Genomic DNA, 10,492 nt, shown 5'->3' with positions numbered 1-10,492 from the left:
GAAACTTGCATGGTCACTAGAAGCCTAAAAGAGGGAAACTGCAATACCCCAGATCTGCACTACTAGAGGGAAAGATATGTGAACAACTTGAAAAAAATAAGGGAAGAAAATGTTTCAAACCAACCAAGATTCTATATTAATAGAATCCAATGACAGCACAGTAGAAGAAATGTCATAAAAGGAGTTCAGAACATACATAGTTAAAATGATTCACAAAGCAAAGGATGAGATAAGAGAGCAAATGCAGGCAATAAATGATCACGCCAATAAACAGTTGAAAGAGCAATTGCAGGAAGCAAAAGATCATTTCAACAAAGAGAAGTTCTGAGAAAAAAAACAAACAAACAAATACTTGAAATGAAGGAAACAATAAACCAAATTAAAAACTCAATGGAAAGCATCACCAACAGACTAGATCACTTGGGAGACAGAATCTCAGACAATGAGGACAAAACATTTAATCTTGAAAATAAAGTTGACCAAACAGAGAAAATGGTAAGAAATCATGGATGGAACCTCCAAGAATGATGGGATATCATGAAAAGACCAAATTTAAGAATTATCAGGATTGGGGAAGGCACGGAGATACAAACCAAAGGAATGAACCTGTTCAACAAAATGTTAGAAAATTTCCCCAGCCTGAAGAATGAAATGTAAAATCAAATACAAGAAACTTACAGAACACCAAATACACAAAATCACAATAAATCCACACAAAGGAACATTATAATGAAAATGCCTAACATAGAAAATAAAGATAGGATTTTGAAGTCTGTGAGAGAAAAAAATTAGATTATATATAGGGGAAAACCAATATGAATATCAGCAGATTTCTCAGCCCAAACCCTAAAAGCTAGAAGGGCCTGGAACAACATATTTGAAATTCTGAAAGAACATGGTTCCCAACCAAAAATTTCATACCCAGTAAAATTAACCTTCAGATTTGAAGACAAAATAAATTCCTTCCATGACAAACGAAAGTTAAAAGAACTTCCAAATAGAAAGCCTGTGCTACAGAACATTCTCACAAAATATTCCATGAGGAGGAAGTGAAAACAAACAATGTAAGTCAGCAAGGGAGAAACTACCTTAAAGGAAAAACCAATCAAATGAGAAACGAAGTAAAGTTAAAAACCAAAGATAAGCCATAATGACTGGGAATACAACTCATATCTCAACAATAATCCTGAATGTTAATGACCTAAACTCATCAATTAAAAGACACAGACTGGCAGATTGGATAAAAAAGCAAGACCCAGCAATAGCCTTCAAGAGACTCATCTCATAGAAAAAGATATTCACAGACTAAAGGTGAAAGGATGGGAAAAAACATACCACATACACAGACTCAGTAAAAATAAAGTGGGGGTGTCCATCCTTATCAGATGAAGTGGACTTCAAGCCAAAGTTAGTCAGAAGGGATAAAGAAGGACATTTCATACTGCTTAAGGGAACCATAAATCAGGAAGATATAACAATCATAAATATTTATGACCCAAACAATGGCACATCCATTCCTAAATGGATGAAATTTACAAATGTCTTGCTAGTACAGTCTCTAGAAGTGGTGGATATGTTTTGGATTGGTCTCCAAGAATTGATAAAAGACAGTTACACCAAGATTATATGACTCCTGGAGGATTTGTGGGTAATATCCTTACTTACAGTGAAGGTATCTTGCAAAAAGGTCTGTGGCATTTAATAGCTGCCTCAGACTTTCTCCATTTCACATATGGCCTCATGCCTGAATTTGTAGACAGGAACTGTAAGGAGGGTTCCTGCTATGGCCTGCAGGCCTATATTCAATCTCCTTATGCTTTAATTTCTGGTAATACAAAGAGAAAAGGAGAAAAATATTGTGTAACGTGTAAAAGATGTAATCTGACCAACTGTATCACCAGATATAATAGGGAGAAAGGAACACTTGTTCTTCATCAACCCTCCTTTGTCTTACTCTGCTAATATTTCAGGACCATGGTGTGATGATTCTGGAATTCAAGTTTTACAACAGATGCATGCCCAGCTAAGTAGACCCAGGCAAATTATTTGCCTTATAGTTCTTAGAGAAGTTGTTTTAATATCTTTTATAGCCCATACTGTGACAATTTCAGTAGACATATCTCAAAACATTCAACATGCTAATTTTCTTAATAGTTGGCTCAAAATACTTCCAAAGTCCTACGTAATCAGGTAAATATTGATGAAAAGATTGAGACTAAATTAAATGCTTTAGAAGTTACTATCATAAATATTGGAAATGAACTTTCCACTCTCAACTCTAAACAAAGGTTTAAATGCCATGCTGGCTATAAGTATGCCTGCATTACTGCAGCCAATATAATGCTTCTCAGTGGGATTGGGAAAAGGTCAAAAATCATCTAGTGGGCATTTGACATAGTGATAACAACACCTTGAACCTTTTGGAGTTACATCATCACATCCAGGATATTCAGAAAACCAGGATCAATCTCATGGATCATGTGTCTCTAGCTTAACAAATACTTCATGAATTAAATGGCTTTAATCTGAAAATATGTGGAAGCATATTGCATTGTGTATTATTGGAATGATGTGTTTGCTACTAATTCTCTTGTGTTGATAGGTTGTTGTACGCTCAGAACAGAGATTTGGGAACTTCAAGTAACCACACACCACTTGCATTTAAAAAATAAAGAAGGGGGAGATATCAGAGGCTGTGTATGAATTATAGGTTTTTTGACCCATCACAAGGCAGGGGGTTGTTTTTCTGGAAATTCTCAGTGAAATTTTACCAATCGAGACTGCTCAGATTATGCCAACACCCTGCCTTGGCTCAGACAGCCCTAGGTTCAAACACAGCCACCCAGAGGTAGAGTGGAGGTGGGCACAAGCTTCCAAGACCCAAACAACTTGTTTTTCCCATCATCATCCTGTTCTTCCCAAGAAGCCTATCATGCTAAAACACTTTAATGTTCCTACCTATGAAAATAAAATGCAGGTTCTTTTTTTTTTTTTTTTTAAAGAATGAATGTTTCATTAAGGGGCTAATCACTAGTCTGTTCAGTATACAAATTTTTGGAATGCTTCACAGATGTAAATCATGATTTCATTTGTGGCTTAAGTTGCAGGTTCTCTTTCTGGACATCTTTCACTTGACAGGATTCCAGCATGGTTCAATTTCCTGTAGAGTTTAACTTCTGCCAGTGTGTCCATCTATAAGGGTTTAGTGCTTGGATGTCAGAGTGAGTGTTGATGAAACTTGGAAGATCTGGGGGAGCATGTTACTAAGTTGATAAACATTTCTTCAGAAATACTCTGTGGTACAAGAAACTGCACAGTCCTAGAAATTCCTCCATCCCATGAAGCCATTTCCATCATGAAACCTTTGACACACTTAAACACAAGTTCTGCTCTCCTTAAGCACCAGGGTATAGCCATTTCCTCTGACATATTATGTACCAGCAACAGAGGAATGCATATTGTTGTGATGTCATGGGTACAGCAAACCTTGAGTATATTTCGAAGTCCCACAATGGCAGGATCACGAGCAGTGATATTTCCCGATTTCACATTGTCATCCACACAAAGATGGAAAGCAACATGGATTTCTGAGAGATTAGAATGTCGTGTTATGTAAAATTCCCCAGGTAATATATTTAAATAATTTCTCTCAGTATTATTCTTTTCATCATTTCCTCCATTTTGGTTTCCAGAATCATGTGCTTCTTTCAACTTGCTCCTGTGCTGGGTTCTAGCATAAAGTGCCACCTGCTGGACAACTTCCAGTTGCTCTTCAATTCGGGGAAAATGGAAATCGGTGCATTCTTGGCAAACCGTGGCAAAATCTCTCTTAATACCACTGTATGAATTAATTCAATTATCTACTAGTAAAACCAGACCACAGAGAGATGTAGAACAAAGTGACAGTGCTGTTTGGAGCCGATGGAGTTTCACACCACTTCGATAATTTCTTTTATGCTTACAGAAGTCCAGCATGTCTGCTCTCAACAATCTCAAATTATGCATGGTCTTCAACTGGGCTCCTAAGTGAATGGTAAAACTTTCTTCTAACTTTCTCTGTTCCTCATAAATTCTTCCAACTGCTTCCACAGATTCTCTGAACTGATTTGGCTGAACTTTAATTTCCTCACTGAGTGAGCTGTTGTTGGGGTTTTTTTAGATCTTGATGAAGTTTTATCACCCATTCCTGATATTTTTGCTTTTGGATGGCTGTTGATTGTTTTAATTCATTTGACCATTTATTCTCTAAGTCCTGCTAGGATTCAAAATGCTGAGCAGCCAGTGAATTTACATCCTGATCTGTCAGTGATTTTCCCAATTCCTGCATTACTTTTTCCATTTCAATACCTTATCTTTCTCTTAATTTTTTCAGCTCCACATCTCTTTCACCAATCAGTTCTGAGATACTAACAAAGTAATTATGTTCCAGATTTAGAAGAGTTTCAGAGGCAGGAGAATGTATTAGATCATGATAAACCGCTGCAAAATCTCCATCCCAGCTGGGTTTTTCAGGCCTTGCATGCTCTAATGTACTCTCAGCATAAGCTTTGGCCCATGTATTTGCCAGCTGATGTAAATCTATTTCGCCTGATTTCACAGCTTCCAAAGATGCTTCAGCATCTCTATCATAATCCCTGAGGGATTCTTCCTCTATAAACTGGCTCAGAGCTTCTTTTAAGTCATTTTCTATAAAGCATGGCAAGCTATGAAGCAGCATTAGATGTCCATGCAAACGACTGGCATTTTCCTGAACAGGAAATTTGAGGGGTACTCTCAAATCTAAGCATTCAGTTCCCATTTTGAATTTATACACAAATTCTCTTTCTTTGTGGCAGAATCTTTCTCGGTTTTTCTTTATATTCTTTGACAGGATTTCTCGGTTGGTCCAGAAGCAGTCAGCACACTGGGAGCTGTCAAGGAGTCGGGCGTGGGCAACGGCCACTGACTAACCGGCTTGTTTTCACAGCCAGCAGATTCCTCGCGGCAGATTCACTCATCTTTTCGTAGCTTCATAGAAAAATATTTGGTTCAAATGCCACGTCTTCCAGCATGTCTTCATCTTGTAATTTAAAAAAAGCAAGAAGGTGTGTTTCTAAACAGTTATTATGTATTTCGGAGGTGAAGTTACAGTCGCTTTCGTGACGAAAGTGGAACAAAATAGTACAAACCAGGTTCTTGTTTTTCGTCAGACTCAGTCTCCATCAGAGCTGGTCCCCATTGGAGCCTTATTTCCTTGTTTTGTCTTTATTCCTTATATTTCTCATGCCTTTAATATTTCTCATCTGATTCATCACCCTAGCTCAGGAGAACTGCATAAACTTCACACAGATCATGACCATTTTTCATTGGATTTTAGGGCCCACCCAGATAATCCACGAAGATCCCATATTGAGATCCTCTATTAAATAATATCTACAAAGACTTTTCCAGATAAGGTCACATTCACAAATCTCAGGTGTTAAGATATGGGAACTTTTTTTTTTTTTTTTTGGGGGGGGGGCACTATTCAACACCCAGTTCCTGTCTACTTGCAAATCTTACTGTGATTTCTTCCTGTGCTGTAGTGCTTTGTTCACATTGAACTTGCATCACAAGTAAACAGACTGCTCAGACTTCTTTCCTCCTTGGAGACTTGTCCATTCTTAGGGTCTTTTTTCATTGACTTTGGCCAAAGAACTAAAAAATTAAAAACAAACAAACAAAAAAAAAAGTACAATAAACTTAGCAGCATAATATAGTAAAGGTTATAATTATAGGTCTCACAAGGGTTGAGACCTCCAAAATGGTGACAGACATTTCAGGAAGATTCTCATGTTAAAATCTTGTTGACTGTAGTGACAAAGGAGAGAAAATAATTTTAAAATACATAATTGAGTTTCAAGTGCAATAAAAAGTAAAATTTCACATTTTAACAGAAATTGACTTCTAACCATATTGATGATAAATCTTCCTCCTCCTCCTCTTATTAATAGTTTTACTATTAGAAAAGTCAAATATTTATTTCTTAACAGCTTTTCAACTTCTCCCCCATTAACATGAAGTTGTAAGTGTAAAGAAAACCTAAAGCAATTGTGTCTGTGCATCAGAGTGAGGCAGTAAGCAAATGAGATGCTTGCTGAAGCATTGGGGCATATCGGCAAACCAAATGCTCTTGATTGAGGGGATTCTAAACAGGCAGCTATGTAAAGCTAGCTAGATCACCTTGACCCCCCTGTGAGCACTAATCTTTAAGACACTTGATCAGCTGGCCATTTGTGGCTTGTTCTGCATGGCTCCTCTCTCTCACACTGATGTGAGTGGTCTCTTCTGGGTGATGAATGGGATTAGAATTGTTATGGGGCACAACTTAAGAACACACCAATCACCACTGATAAGTCCAAATTTGAGAGTCTTTATTAGCTGGCCAGCTGACTCTCTCACACAATGCCCCAAAAACAGCCATTGGGAGAACAGCCCCGAACATAAGGTTGTAGGTTTTTTTATACCTAAGTCAGTACATCAATCCTAAGTGTCTGTTGCTATGATTAAAATTACAAACTAACATCATGAAATCTAAAATCATTATCAGAAGGTGGGGTAAGTGGGTCAAAATGACCTCACTTAAATACAAACTAAAGAATGGTTACTAACATCTAGACAATCACTGTTGACATCATTTTTGACATGGTATATTGTTTAGGAAAATAAGAATCAAAAAAGAACAATTTTTCATTATACAAGAATTGCCATTTTGTGTTGTCAAATATGTCGTACTAAGCGACTGATGATGGGTAAAGAGGCAGGGTGTCCCCATGGGAGAAGTACTTCCTATATAACATGGAGTCTCAAGGTAAAATTGGAGTCTGTTTAGTCATTGCCCATATAACCTGGCCTATAACATTTCCATTGACTCAAATATGTCAAACGTCACAAGAATCTCCAGGTAATGAAAAGTCATCCTCCTCCCTTCTAGGACAAGAACATGGCTGTCACCAACATGACTCTTATACAATGTTTCAAACAGGAAGAAAGGGACAAATCTAAGTACAGCTAATGCTAACCTAAACTCCTAACCTGAATGACCAACAAGCTCAGTGTTTAGGACTGGTGCTTGTGAATGCACACACATTATTATAAAATGCTTTAGAGAATATTTGGTAAATATAAAAAGACTATAAAAAATAATTCTTTGACCACACTGTTTGATTTTATAATACACTTTAAAAATTTCAACACTATTTTATAAGTATAATAAAATACTATTATAACCCTGAAGCACATCAATGAAATTATCATCTACAATTCTGCAGTGAAGTTTCACCAGTTTTATCTACCTGAGAATAACTATTGTGTATTTGAATTATATGTTCTTTACTCTTTTAAAATATAATCATCTTTGTCCCTAAAACTTAAAAGAATACATTCTGTCTGCCTATCTATCATCTATCTATCTATCTATCTATCTATCACCTATCAATCTATCATTTCCCTAGGGTAGATTCTTGTGTGGTCAGAAGACACAAGTTAACCCCAGTGGTCAACTATTTAGAACTGGAATTTTCTTCCCTTTCTTCTTTCTTGTTTTCTTATGGTCTTCCCTCTTTTCCTTCCTTCTTATATTTTTTCAATTTTGCAAATTTCTGAGATAATAATTTCCCCTCAGTAATCCTGGAATTTTGACTCTTAGGAATATTCTAAGGTGTGGATATTAAATATCATGAAAAGACTTATCAATATCCAAGAGCTACAACATCCAAGTGATTTGAGTTTTAGAGAAGGCCTTGTTCGGCACCCTCTTTTCCATCTCAGATGCAGAAGACAGAAAGGTCAAGATGTTTTCCCAAGACACATCTTGGCCTGGACTCCTGAACATAGTTCCCCACACCTGAGAGCTGCCTCTGTCCAAGGCAGTTCCTCTGCTGTGCTTTTGTGTGGAGCACACAGCATTTGTTTCTTTTAAAACCATGCTAATGGAGGTTCTGTTATTATATCCACTTTTCAGATAAAGAAACTGAGTTATAGGAGTTTAAGTGGAGTTTTTCACTGGGCAGACTACATGTCTCTTCTGAGGCCTGAAGGAAAAATGGCATTCAGGAGAGGAGAGGGGTCAAGCATTCCTGTGGAGGGGACAGTAGGAGAGGGGATGCTCTACTCTCCCAGGAGAAACAAACACACCCTCTGAGCAAGTTTGTGCAACTTTTTATGAAAACATAAAACAACTATTTTCCCCTGTGCTAGGGATCAACACAATAGGCAAATCCATTATCCGTTTCTGTGTCTAGATAGGAATGGTGACACTTGATTTCGTTTCCTCTTCAAGCAAACATACATCCAGGCAATTGAGAACCAGTACTGAACCGTCAGTTCTCCAAACAAGCCAAGATCCCTGCCACAGCAAGGCTCAGGGTGGCTTCTACCACATTTCTTCTCCTGAAGCCTCCCTCCTCTTTCTCTTAGCTGTCAGATCTCATGTGAGTTTCCAGGTCTGCTAATTTGTGTGCTTGTCTTCAGATCTTGCCTGCTCTTGCTCACAGATTCATAGTTCAGCCAATTACCTTGGGGTGCCTCAGCATGTCAACCACTGCCTGTGACCTGGGAGCTCAGTGGAGTCCTATTATTGCTGCCAAGTGCAGTCTGTGCCTGTGTCATCAGCCATGGGGGGTGGGATGTGGCTCAGTGGTAAAGCACTTGCCTAGCATGTGTGAGGCCCTGAGTTCAATCCCCAGCACTGCCAAAAATTCCATATGTATATATTGGAACTCAGAAATTGATACCCAAAATATGGCACCTTGGCAATTGAGAAAGCCACAGAAGGTGACTGTGACCTTCCATCACTTTTGTATAGAAAGCATGGTCACAAAGGAATCTTCTGACCACCCTCATTTGAAAAAAGATCATGATGCCCTCATCCCAGGGGGGTCTTCTCTCTGTCTAGAAAGAAGGAATGTTGCACAGAAAGGCCAAGAATAATCTGAACAGAAAGACCTTGCTGAGTTCCCTTCCATTGGATCATCTCCTTTTTTGTCCAATTGTACTTTTACACAACTGTTCATTTTTCATTGAAATTAAAAGCAGAAAAACATAGTATTCCCTGCGTCTTTGGGTCTTCATTTCTGAAGCTTCAAGAGTCATATAGAACTTCGGTGACTACATTTGTTATGCTTTTCTCTTACTAGTCTGCCTTTTGTTTAGGGGTGTCAGCCATGAACTTGCATGAGTGAAGAAGATATTACCTGTTCTCCCCTACAGAGGTAATTTGGCTTGGAAAAGGCCTTGGAAAGATACTGAAATCAAGTCAGTGCCAAAACAGGGACTGAGGGGAGAGTATTACATGCAGAAAGTTTGCTTTTATTTTCTCAGTTAATTTTCCCACTAGCATTTATGACTGTTGTGCAGAGAAGGACAGCATTAGAGCAGGTAGGCCTTCAAGGAGCTCTGTCTGGTTCTAAAGCCCAGGACTCTGCCACCATAGAATTTGCATTATTCGTTTGTTTTAAAGTTCTCTCTCTCTCTCTCTCTCTCTCTCTCTCTCTCTCTCTCTCTCTCTCTCTCTCTCTCTCTCTCAGATCTTGCCTGCTCTTGCTCACAGATTCATAGTTCAGCCAATTACCTTGGGGTGCCTCAGCATGTCAACCACTCTCTCCCTCCCTCCCTCCCTCTCCCTCCCCACCCACCCTTTCTTTTTCCAGGAAGGAATATATTAACATGTGTCAGGAGTTATGCTAACAGCTAAACATGCAGAGATGAATAAATTTGGAATTAACATTCTTCTTTTTTCTTTATTTTCTTCCTTTCTTTTTATTTTCAGTGCCAGAGTCACAAAAATGCTAGACAAATGCTCTAGCATTGAGCTACATACCATCCCTAGAATTCATTCTAAGAGAAAAGACAGACAATAGACAAATTAATAAGTGTATAATTTCACAGAGAATGTTCAGAGAAAATGAAGCCAAGTATGAAGAGCAAGGAGCAGGGGTGGGGATCCCTCTACTATAGAGACCCCATGGGATCACCTGGTATCACCTGGTAACACTGCTGGGGAAGGATGTGTACAAGGTATCCTTGGGTCCCCACTGGGCAGACATGGAGTCCACAATATTTTAATTTGGTAATTAAAAATGCATTTTTAAAAAGTCAAACAACTATTTTTCTTTAACACCAAAAATTCTTAGCAAGAAAAAAGTGTATATATTTATGTGTGTGTGTGTGTGTGTGTGTGTGTGTGTTCTGAGGAGAGGTTGAATTGCATCCTGGTAGGTTAGTAGCAGTACTACTAGTAGCAGCAGTAGTAGATACTATTTACTGAGTTCTTTTGATGTTCTAGGTGCTGTGTCAAAAACTCTTCATGCGTCATTGAATTGAATTCTATTGGCATCGCTATATGCTAGGCATAACAGAGCTAGAGTCTAGCCCTCTTGACTGATAGGGAAACTGACCTTAAAAGGTTTAGTAAAGTTCTCAAACATAGGTAATATATGGGAGAGCAAGGTTTAAGCCCAGATTCAGACCAAAA

The 10,492-nt window shown here is 38.3% G+C and overlaps 1 pseudogene across 1 annotated transcript; it reads right to left on the bottom strand.

Annotated features, from left to right (window-relative positions):
- Positions 1-3,046: 3,046 nt before the first annotated feature.
- LOC306670357 (ferry endosomal RAB5 effector complex subunit 3-like) lies at positions 3,047-4,942 on the bottom strand (annotated as a pseudogene). Its single transcript has one exon. The product of its transcript is annotated as a ferry endosomal RAB5 effector complex subunit 3-like (transcript).
- Between the last annotated feature and the right edge of the window lie 5,550 nt (positions 4,943-10,492).

The sequence above is a fragment of the Sciurus vulgaris genome (genome assembly GCF_902686455.1).
Source record: "Sciurus vulgaris genome assembly, chromosome: 10".
Classification (NCBI taxonomy): Eukaryota; Metazoa; Chordata; class Mammalia; order Rodentia; family Sciuridae; genus Sciurus; species Sciurus vulgaris.
This window is presented reverse-complemented; position numbering and strand designations above follow the sequence as displayed.